Source organism: Prionailurus viverrinus, chromosome A2, assembly GCF_022837055.1.
Source record: "Prionailurus viverrinus isolate Anna chromosome A2, UM_Priviv_1.0, whole genome shotgun sequence".
Lineage (NCBI taxonomy): Eukaryota > Metazoa > Chordata > Mammalia > Carnivora > Felidae > Prionailurus > Prionailurus viverrinus.
The window spans coordinates 128,149,343-128,160,482 of NC_062562.1; the positions used below are offsets into that span (position 1 = coordinate 128,149,343).

Below are 11,140 nucleotides of genomic sequence, written 5' to 3' on the forward strand. Positions count from 1 at the left end.
TTTTGGACCATTAGTTCCCTTCCAGGCTTCAATAAATAACAGAATTAGGAAGTGTTTTGAATGTTGCTTTTCCCACTATTTGGTTGCTTCTTTAGGATAGATTCTCAGAATGTAGTTCTTACAGTCAAACATTATGGATAATTTTGTGGCTCATGATACATATTACCAAATTACTTTGCAAAACCATTTTTTTTAAGTCTGTACTGTAGTCACTCTTGAATCTAAGTTATGCTTTGCTTTTATCCCACCCTTCTCTGGAAGTCCTTTTTGAGTGTTACAGCTATGAAACAAATTGTAAGTATCCAGGGAGAGGTTTTAAAAACCACTTCACAGATGGCTCCCTAATGGCATGGGACCAATGAAATACAGGCTACACCGTTGGTCCTCGGGAAGGTAATCATGAACCAGTGGTGCATTTAAAAACAGACAGGGTGGGGCGCCTGGGTGGCGCAGTCGGTTAAGCGTCCGACTTCAGTCAGGTCACGATCTCACGGTCCGTGAGTTCGAGCCCCGAGTCGGGCTCTGGGCTGATGGCTCAGAGCCTGGAGCCTGTTTCCGGTTCTGTGTCTCCCTTTCTCTCTGCCCCTCCCCCGTTCATGTTCTGTCTCTCTCTGTCCCAAAAATAAATAAAAAACGGTGAAAAAAAAAATAAAAACAGATAGGATGCCCAAATGCATAGGCTAAAATAATGTAATTCTCCCATCTTAACCCTCCCCGGTTGGATCCCGGTTGGACTCATGCTTTGGCTTTATAAACCAAAAAGGCAAAAATTTGAAAATTATTCCATCAAGAAATCAGAAAGTAAAGCCCATGAATCAAGATCTGAAGAGGTGAAAGGATTCAGTTGGAAAGAATCCCTGCCACCTTCAGGGCAGATGAGAAAGACCAGCTCCCCCAAATGTAGGATATGGTAAAAAAAAAAAGGGCACAAGTTTTGAGTCAGAGCAACCTGTCTGTGAGGCTCAACTCTTTTACCTACTTGCTGCATGACCGTGGGCAAATACTGATCTTCTTGGGTCTCAGTTTCCTCATCTATAACACGGGGATAATAGCCTTTTCAAAGAATTGCTGGAGGGAATGAGATAATACAGTAACATAATCCACACAAGAAAGATACCAAATGCAGCACGGGCTGCTTCTCTGCCTGGAGGGGGTGGGGGAGTGGTGGAGGAGAATGGGACTCCGGAGAGGAAAAAAGGGAGCTTCCATTTTAACCGGATTATTTTGTATCTTTTATACAAAGGTACAAAGATCTGGAGCAAGTAGGACGAAATATTGATGCTTGTTAATCTGGAGGCAGTGCTTGTTAAATTATTTGCTGCATTTTTTTCTGCTTTTATATTTAAGTTTTTAATTAAACTCTTCTCGTGTCTGGCATATAGGGAACACTCAACGGATTCAGCTTTCCCACACCCTTTGTCAGAAGCTGGCGTCTTTACTCTGATAAAGAGTCTTTACTCTGATAAAGAGTAAAGTGGGACCCAAGGAAACAAATTCTGGCTTGTAAACCTGAGCCTAAGTGGAATGTGCCTCTGGGGAACTGCGCACCCACCTTTTGTAATGAAGGTCAACACATCAAGTTCACCCTCCGCTGTGCAGACTGAAAAAACCCAAGTGTCCCTACACTGCCTTCTTCAGCTTTCCTACTCAATGCAGAGATGTGGTGTTTTATGTGATCTATAGTCTACAGCTGGATTCCATTTTCCATATGGGATTTTCTATCAAGGAAAGCTGTTTACATTATAATTTACTGCAGCATGCAACTCCTGCCAATGTATTGTCACCATGATTTCCATATTGGAGCCCTCCCTACCCCACAGCGATGTTTATTTAGTCTATACAGTTTGTTTAGAGTGTCCTCATGGAAACTCTGGATTTAGGGTTATGAAAGTAACTGTTACAGAGCTCCTGAATGTGGTGGACCCGTCTTGAAAGCTGTCTTTCCTGAAGCTTATTACAAACCAAATGATCACCACCTACAACAGGGTGAGCTTAGTGATGACCTCACGCTATCTTTATGTTGCAACAAATATTCACATAACACACAACACATGGTTCATCAACTCAGGGTTTTCAGCCGCTGAAAACAACACTGGGCTCTTCGGTGGGTTAGTTGTTCTTTTTTGATCTCTGAGCTTCCCACCTTTGTTCCCTCCCATTCTCCCCTCACCTTGACTCTGAGAAAGGAAAAGGGAGCGTTCTGAAGAGAGAAATTAAATTAATTAAGCCCAACTGTATGCAGTGATGGGCTCTTGTGTCTTCTATTCTATGGAAAAAGACTCATTGTTCACGCAGGCTGAGCTTTGAGAGCAGTGTTCTTCCACTGCCAGAGAAAGAGGAAAATAGTTCCTTTTCTCTCTTTCCTTCTTTCTTGGCAGAATTGATGCAGGGGCCACGTGGCTGTCAGCTCACTCAGGGATATGCACAGAGGAATTTCAGAATGTTTTAGATGTTATAAAATTGCAAGTTAACAGCTGACAGAGGTTGTTACGGAAATTAGACAGTCTTTCACATCATTTATCAGAGTGCTTACAATTTCAAGGCAGGTGAAATAATAACGGATATTTGGAACTGAATCATATTCAGTGCTTGAAAGAGAAAGAAAATCTGCATCCAAATTATTTGAATAAATGCAAGAAGCGGAACTGCCTGGGCAGATATGCTGCCGCCACTGTTTTAACACGATAACTAGCAGCAGCCACGGGAGAAGGCGAGGAGAGACGATGCTCGTTGGCATTAAACAAAACCTCAGTCCTGAGTCCGTATGCCATCCATGCTGCTTGAAACCAGAGGTCAGAAAACAATCCACAACCTGAAATGTGACAGCGAAGGGTCTGGCTTCCTTCAAGACGGAAGAGAAAATGCTCTCTTGCTTGAAAGGGATTCCCTTGGTGTTCTAAAATAATAAAATGGCAATAGGCTTTTAAGTCAAAAAGCAAACTCCCCCAAGTAATTGTAGAGCATAAAGGATAACTGGAAAATATGTTGTAGGAAATCAAGGGAAGGAAAAGATATTTCATCAGTTTAAGTTAACGTGAATGGCCACACTTTTATATTGGGTTATGGGAATGCAGCTCAGCTGGGTGGAAGGAAAACACCTAAAAACCCAAATCCCGTCAATTTCACAGAGTGTTCCAACAGGGATTCTGCTAAGATTTAGTGCAGTACTTAGTGCCCTTTTGTGGGAACATCAGTACAAATATTCATACAGTAATTTGCCAAATGATGTGGGTAAATGATATACAACCAAAATAAAACAAAAAAGTCTAGTCAAGTTCAAACCCTGTTACCATCAGAAAACCCAGTGCAGGGCAAATATTTTCACCTGATAATTTAAACAACGTGATAATTTAACCAACATACGCAGTGGGAGAGTGGTTTGTCCTCGAACGTGGCTGTTTTAGAAAGACGTCCACTTTTAAGGATGGCGTTGAATTAAGACAGCAAATTAGAGAAGACGAAAGAATGATCATAAAACCAAAATTCAGAGGGAAATGCCACCTTGCCTCTCTTCTTCCCTTGGCAAAACTCATACTGCATATATCCTCCTTGTCCAGGAGGGGAAAGTATGTATTTCTCTACCTCAATTCTTCCTAGAAAACAATGTTAAGGTGGATCTGGATGTGACAAATATTTCCATTCTGGTGAACCTTACAGGTAAATATCATGAGAGTGAGTCAGGTGTTCTGTTCGTAAAATTATGGTGAAATACATATAGCATAAAATATACCTTTTTAACCCTGTTTAGGTGTGCAGTTCAATGGCTTTAAGAACACTCATATTGCTTTGCAACCATCACCACCATTCATCACTAGAACGTTCTTCATCTTGCAAAACTGAAATCCTATACCCATTAAATGCTAACTCCCCGTTCTCCCCTCCCCCAGCCCCTGGCAACCACCACTTTACTTTCTGTCTCTGAATTCAACTACTCTAAGCACGTCATACAGTATTCGTCCTTTTGTGATCTGGCACTTATTTTGAAAGTTCATAATGAAATAGGAAAAGCATATCCAGGTAACAGTAAGGAGAGATGAAACTAAGAGTATATAGTAGTATTTATCAAGCATGGAACGAGGTAGGGCGTTAACATAAACAAAGTGGCAAGTAGATAAGGGAGAAATGCCTGGCAAGTACCTAAGTGTTTCAACTCCTTAGCTCAAAAGAAGTCCCAAATAAGTAGACTGCACAAGGAACTCAGCTACTCTGTGGCAGAGCTTGGTTTGAGTCTAGCTTTTTCTGACCCTAAAGTTCCACTGCATTGATATTTTTATTTTATGAACCAATTTCCTCTAGTGTGGTTACTCATCTTTTACAACATTAAGAAATTCCCCAGGGATAAGGAACACGTCCCTTTCTCACTGTTCTCTCATGCAAGCATTGGTCACCTATCAATTAATTTTAAAACGTCAGACTTCTGAGACCTTGAACCCTAAGTGTCTTCTATTATCTTACCCTTTGTCTGAAACACTATAACTTAAGAGTGGCTGTTTACCTAGAGCTTGGATCCCCTCGAGGTCTCAGAATCTTGACAGTCATTGTCACTTGGGTTTATCCCATTTCAGTAAGATTCTTTCAAGGGGCCTGAGGGAAGGCAAAGGTCATCAGAGGTCACTCCCACACTAGAAGTGAGAAGTGAGGAGAAACTTCTAAACTGGAGATTTGTAGAATCAGCAAAAGGATTAGTTGGGACAAACAAGTTTTGTTTGTTTGTTTTAATGTTTTTTTAAGTTAATGTCAATTGTTTAATGTTTACTTATTTTTGAGAGAGAGAGACAGAGAGAGAGAGATAGCATAAGTGGGGGAGGGGCAGAGAGAGAAAGGGAGACACAGAATCAGAAGCAGTCTCCAGGCTCGAGCTGTCAGCACAGAGCCTGATGCAGGGCTGCAACTAAAGGCCATGATGATCATGACCTGAGCTGAAGTTGGATGCTTAACCAACTGAGCCACCCTGGTGCTCCTTGTTTATTTGTTTTTTAATAAGCACAGGTCTAGCCAAAACCCAAGCAACAAAAAGAAACATTAATTTTGGTGTACTTCCAGGGTTAACGGACAGCATACCTGGTCACTAGCATGTTGGAACAGTGGGAATGTCTCATAGATTCTGCCGTTCCCACCCCCCCAACCTGACTCAGCTCTGATGCTGTCAGCACAGGACTCTAGGCATCTAGACTCTGTATTGGGTTCCCTCCTTGCAAGGGCTGCAAGTCACACTGAAAGTCACAGAGTTCTACTCTGCTGCATTTTTAACACTCTAGCTGTTGGTGTTCTTGTTTGCTCTCGACAAGTCTGTGCTGTTGCTGGAGAAGCAATGTTCTCAATTTGTAAATCTAACTGTTTAAAAACAGCAGGCAATAGACCATCCTTATTGCTGATGCAGGCAGTGTTGGGGGGAGTTTTATAGTTCTGCCAAGATGGAGTGACATCCCACCCAGTGCTCCTCCCTGAACAGGCACAGGGTGAGGGCTCGGTAAGCCACAGCCGCTGTGGGTGTTCAGCCCCTGGAGCATGCTGGGGAGTTCCCATACAGGAACATGGAGCAAGGGCGACATTTATGTCTATGTTGTCTTAATAAATGTCATCACGGAACCTATTGACATTAGCTAGGCACTGCAGGGGGCTTATCCAGCTCATGTCATCAGCATTCTTTGGTGTCCTCCTGACCCTTCCCATGACTCAGACCCCAGATCCACTACCTTCAGCTTTGCCTCCAGGAAAGTGAGTTTCCAGCACAGTTTAGAAAGAGGAAAAGAAATAAGAAGGTCTTCATTTTTTTCAGGTCATCCTGAAGCAGGACTCTGAAGCAAGAACTTAGGTGCTGGTGGCTTATTGGGAGGAGATCCCAGGAAGCAGAAGCAGGGAGTGAAGTGAGACAGAGAAGGAAAAAGCCAACACAGGACACATTGATGAGGAGGCTGTAGGATATAGTGGGGACTCAGTCCTTCTAGGGACTCGGAGAAACTGTGGAACGTGCCTCAGTACTCTCCCACCCAAGCATGGCGAGGCTGGGAATTTACCCAGGGTCCTCTCCAGGGATCAACTTTCCCACTCCCTGGTTGTACCTATGTGCAACCTGTACTGCTGAGGCCGCAGGCAAATTGTCACACTGTGTGGAAGAAAGGAGTGAAGGTAGAGAAAACTCAAAGCCACAAAGCCCAGGTCTTTGACCATGAATCTGGGCCAGAGCCCAGCAGCTGACAGCTTGCTCTTACTTAGTATAAGAAAACAGCCAAGTCCTACTCACATTCTGATTTTAAAATAGGACACAGGGCACCTGGGTGGCTTAGTCGGTTAAGCATCTGACTCCTGATTTTTGGCTCAGGTCATGATCTCATGGTTCGTGAGATCGAGCCCCATGTTCGGCTCTACATTGACAGCACTGAGTTTGCTTGGGATTCTCTCTCTCCCTCTCTCTGCCTCTCCTCTGGTTTCTCTCTTTTTCTCTCTCAAAATGAATAAACATTAAATAAATAAATAAATAAATAAATAAATAAATAAATAAATAAATAAAAAAAATGTGACACACCCACCCCTCCAAGATCCTCAGAATTATTTGGTCCCACCATTTGCTGAGATAGTAATAGGTCTGGTTTCTCATAATCCTTTGCCTGTGGTGGCAGTAGTGGCAAAGGCAATAAAACGTCACAAAAGTCATGGCAACACTGGGCTGAAGCCAGGCTCCTCAAAACCATTGCAAACTGCCTACTTTTGAGGCGGCTTCCAATAAATATATTTTCTGGTAGCCACTAAGAGGGGCACAGGTGTGAACATTTAGAGTAAATAAGTAGGCATGAATACTTAGGAGATTTCCCTAGTGGGACCGAGGACACCAACCCAGGGAAAAGGGACTTTGCTGACTTGTGGAAAAGGATCTTAAAGTGACTAGTATGTTCATTCAGTTGCTTAAGAGGTGATGAAAACTCACAGTTACCTGGAGTTCTCTGGCTCCCCTAAAATCCAAACTGGATTAACAGAAGTTGGAGATCATCTCTGAGTATTTTTTGTTGGCCGATGAAAAACTTACTTCATTGATACAAACAGTTGCAATGATAAGGCAAGTGTTTCTGGGTCCTGGCAATCCTGAAAATACCCAGAGGCACCTGTGAATCATTTGACTAACATTACACATCTGTCTTCTCCTCCATCAGCCTAGGGCACATTTGCCATTTTATATCTCATTCATGGTTTCTTGGCTAGTTTTTCTTGAGCTCTATGCTATGCTGCTAAGGCTGGCATGATTCCTGAGCCCGAAAAAGCAGCTGACAAATCCACTAAGGTAAGGTGCCATCCATGCCGAAAACTGCCAAGTGGGAACTCTCTCACCATTTATGATTCATTCAACTCTGCTTTGACCAAAATTCTGTGTCACAGGTTAGCAGAGGATATGATGGGGAAAGACAGGCAGGGAACTTGCCCTTTCTGCACTGTCCTGTGTTTGGGGAGGTGGGAGTGGGAGTGTCCTAGGGGTAGATTAACTGTGTGGTGGTCTTGGGAGCTCAGGGTAGGCTTGGTAAAATGATGAGAATCTGGTGGCTTTTGGATAAAGCCTTGGGATACTATGGTGAAGATTCTTAGACCTGAAGGGAGGGCAAAGGTCATCAAAGGTCATTCCAACACACTAGATGTGAGGAGGGAGGAGAAAGAGTGAACAATTTTGTTCTTTTGGTGCTTCGAGTTTAGGGTCAAGCACAGCAAGGAATCTAATCAGAGTTTGGGTTTTGGCTGTCATGTGCTCAGAGATATTAAAATCCTTTTTATAGTTAAATTTTATTTTAGCAGGAGCTTGGGCCTATTCTGGAAGCGAAGGTTTGGGGTAGGCAAGAACAAAGTGTGAGGGGGATCTAAACACAATGGAATTCTGGCAAGAAGCTGCCTCTACTCTCATCAGAGCAGCAAAAGCAATTTTGGAAGTGGAGGGTTACGAATTGGAGATGGCGGCCACACGAGGCATTTTCTCTTCATCTGCATGATCTCTTGCACTCTGGATTGTTCTTTTAGAGCACTGGCACCTATATTAAGTATTTCAACACCATAGGCAGGACAGCATGGTGGTGTTCCCTATCAGGAACAGGGACATGGACTTGAGAATGCTTTCAGTTACTTGCTTTGAGTGAAAAAGTTCTAAGTGTCAGAGTAGGACACAGAACCAGGTCTCAGATCTCAGGGTGTTGCGCTTTCTGCCAAGCAATCAAGACGTTTTGTCTCCTGTGTGTTTCAGCCATGCCTTCTATTTGTGTACACCCATCTCTCTCTCTTTCCCTATCTCATTTTCTCTTTCTCTTTTTAAAAATTTTTAATGTTTATTTATTTTTGAGAGAGACAGAGCACAAACCAGAGAGGGGAAGAGAGAGAGACACACAGAATCCGAAGCAGGCTCCAGGCTCTGAACTGTCAGCACAGACCCTGATGCGGGTCTCGAATTCACAAACCATGAGATCGTGACCTGAGCCGAAGTCAGATGCTTAACCGACCGAGCCACCAAGGCACCCCTCATTTTTTCTTTCTATCCATCCTCTTGTCTACCTACTTATCTACCTACCTATCTGTATCCATTTAGAAAGGGGCTACCAGGCAAGTTAGTCTTTCAAACAAGGGATAAAACTGACTGCTGAACAATAGCCATATTGCTATTGCTGGTAAAACATTTCTTTAATTTGAGCTAAATTCAGAATTTGTTAATAATTTACCCAAAGCAGGGGCGCCTGGGTGGCTCAGCCGGTTGGGTGTCTGACTTTGGTTCAGGTCATGATCTCATGGTTTGTGGGTTCGAGCCTCACATAGGGCTCTGTGCTGGCTGCTCAGAGCTTGGAGCCTGCTTTGGATACTGTGTCTCCCTTGTTCCCTGCCCCTCCTCTCTCTCTCTCTCTCTCTCTCTCTCTCTCTCAAAAATAAATAAACATTAAAAAACATAATTTACCCAAAGCATAATGAGCTGTCAAGATGGAAATAATTAGTGATAATCCAGTAAAAGGGGACAGTTTTAATTTATTAAAAAAATCATTTAAGAACTTTAGACATTAACAAACCAATGCAATCAATGTTTGTTGCTGTATGTAAACAATTAATGTACTAAGTACTCTGTCCATTAAAGGCAGTTTATTTCTGTCTCCATTTGGAAAGACTTTGTTGGTTATTCGTTTGAGTAACTCTGTGTATTAGAATATGATGTTATTAAGTGAAAATGAACTTGAGAAGATAGGCTATTGTTAGAAAGTGTTATTCTATCATGGAATTAAGCCAGACTCCAGCCTTTATTATCAGAAAGCATAGAAGAATGAGGCCAGGAAATAACACCATTTTGTCTCCCAGGAAGGCATAAAGATCCTCTGTATTAACCCACTCCATCCCACGTCACAAGAATTCTAATGTGAATGGATCTGTGTATAAGGATATGTAATGACTCCCAGCACTTTGATATAGAGAATTTTGAGAAACAAGGAAAGAGGTTTTGATTCCAGGTCAGAATGGAAAGTTTTCCATTTTTCTTTTCCCTTTCTGCAAATGTGCTCTCCTTTCTCCTGGCACTACTTCGGTAAGAGGGGTAAGGGGCTGCCTCCTCCTTCTATCTCCAGGAACATGTTGTTCAGATTCAGATTCCACCTTCCTCTTCCTTGTTTTTCTTTGGCATGATTTCCCTTGGAATGGCTTTACCTGACCCTTTGAGTGGTAATACTTAGAGGGCCGGAATACAGTCTGGACCGAAGGGAAATACATAGAGGAAGCGTCTCTGTCAGCTTTGCCTCTCGCTCTCATAGCTGCCACGTTTAAGTAAGAGAGTCACTGAGCCTCCATTAAGGGTTTGATCTTAGGTCTGGGCCCAAAGTCCCACTAGGCGACATTTTGCCTAGGCTTATGCTGTGTGTGTTGATCTATGCTCCATTAAGTATCTATTGGTATATAACAAATTATCCTAAAACTTAGTGGCTTAAAATGTTAAACATTTATTGTGTCACACAGGTTTTGTGTCAAAATCTAAGATTTCTAGTTTGGATCTCTCATGAGGTGGCAGTTATAATGTTGGCTAGGGCTGCAATCATCTGAAGGTGGGACTGGGGCTAGAAGATGAATTCCAAGATGGCCTTTTCAGATGGCTGGCGGTTAAGAGGAAGTCTGTCTCAGTTATTGCTAGCTGTTGGCAGGAGTCTTAAATCCTTATCACCTCAGCCTCTTTACATGGCTATTTGAGTGTCTTCCTGACAGGAAGCTGACATTCCTTCAGAGTAAGTGATTCAAGAGAGAAGAGAGAGTGAGCAAGTAGGAAGTTGCAATGTCTCTTACGGCCTAGTCTCAGAAGCCATACACCATTGCATCGCTTTGCTAGAACTTCCACACTCAAGGGTAAGGGAATTAGGCTCTACCTTTTGAAGGGAGGAGCATCAGGTAATTGGTGGACATATTTTGAAACCACCACACAACCCAAAGACTGCTAATGCTCACTAGTCTGTGTCTCCTTTTGTGTTGGGCATGCAGCTAAATTTTTACCCTTACTCCTTTTTGTCACCTTTGTTTTTGGAGTCAGACCCTTACCTCTGTGACTGAAATCGAGTCCACGGATGTCAGCAGAAGTGATGCATGCTTCTTCCAGGCCTGTCCTCTCAGAAACCCACGTTGCTTTCCATTCCTTCTTCTCTTTCCTTAGTGACCTACAAGGAATGTTGAAGATGTTGCCTCATGCTCCTAGCATCACAGGCTGAAAGGATCCTTGGTGTGGCAAGGGGAATGGCTCTGTTGTGTGCAGTGGTCTGTGATCTGGTGAAGTCATACACTTTTATCATTTTAGATGCAGATTTCTGGGCTTATTTCTTTTTTTTAAATTTTTTTAAATGTTTATTTATTTTTGAGAGAGTCAGAGACAGAATGTGACTGGGTTAGGGTCAGAGAGAGAGGGAGACACAGAATCCGAGGCAGGCTCCAGGCTCTGAGCTGTCAGCACAGAGCCCGACGTGGGGCTCGAACTCATGAGCTGTAAGATCATGACCTGAGCTGAAGTCGGACGCTCAACCAACTGAGCCACCCAGGCACCCCTGGGCTTATTTCTTATAGCAGCTAAATTTATTTACTCTAATAGGCTATGTTCAACAGAGACTTAAGGAAATTATGTAGGATATGAGTATGAGTGTAGAATAACTATGCAATTTTT

The 11,140-nt window shown here is 42.9% G+C and overlaps 1 protein-coding gene across 1 annotated transcript in view; it reads right to left on the reverse strand.

Moving 5' to 3' along the window:
* Positions 1-10,620, reverse strand: part of ELMO1 (engulfment and cell motility 1) — a 594,484-nt gene extending 583,864 nt beyond the window's left edge. The window contains exon 1 of the mRNA XM_047849551.1: positions 10,528-10,620. The gene's annotated coding sequence lies outside the window, so the exon portion shown is untranslated. The remainder of the gene's footprint in view (positions 1-10,527) is intronic.
* Between the last annotated feature and the right edge of the window lie 520 nt (positions 10,621-11,140).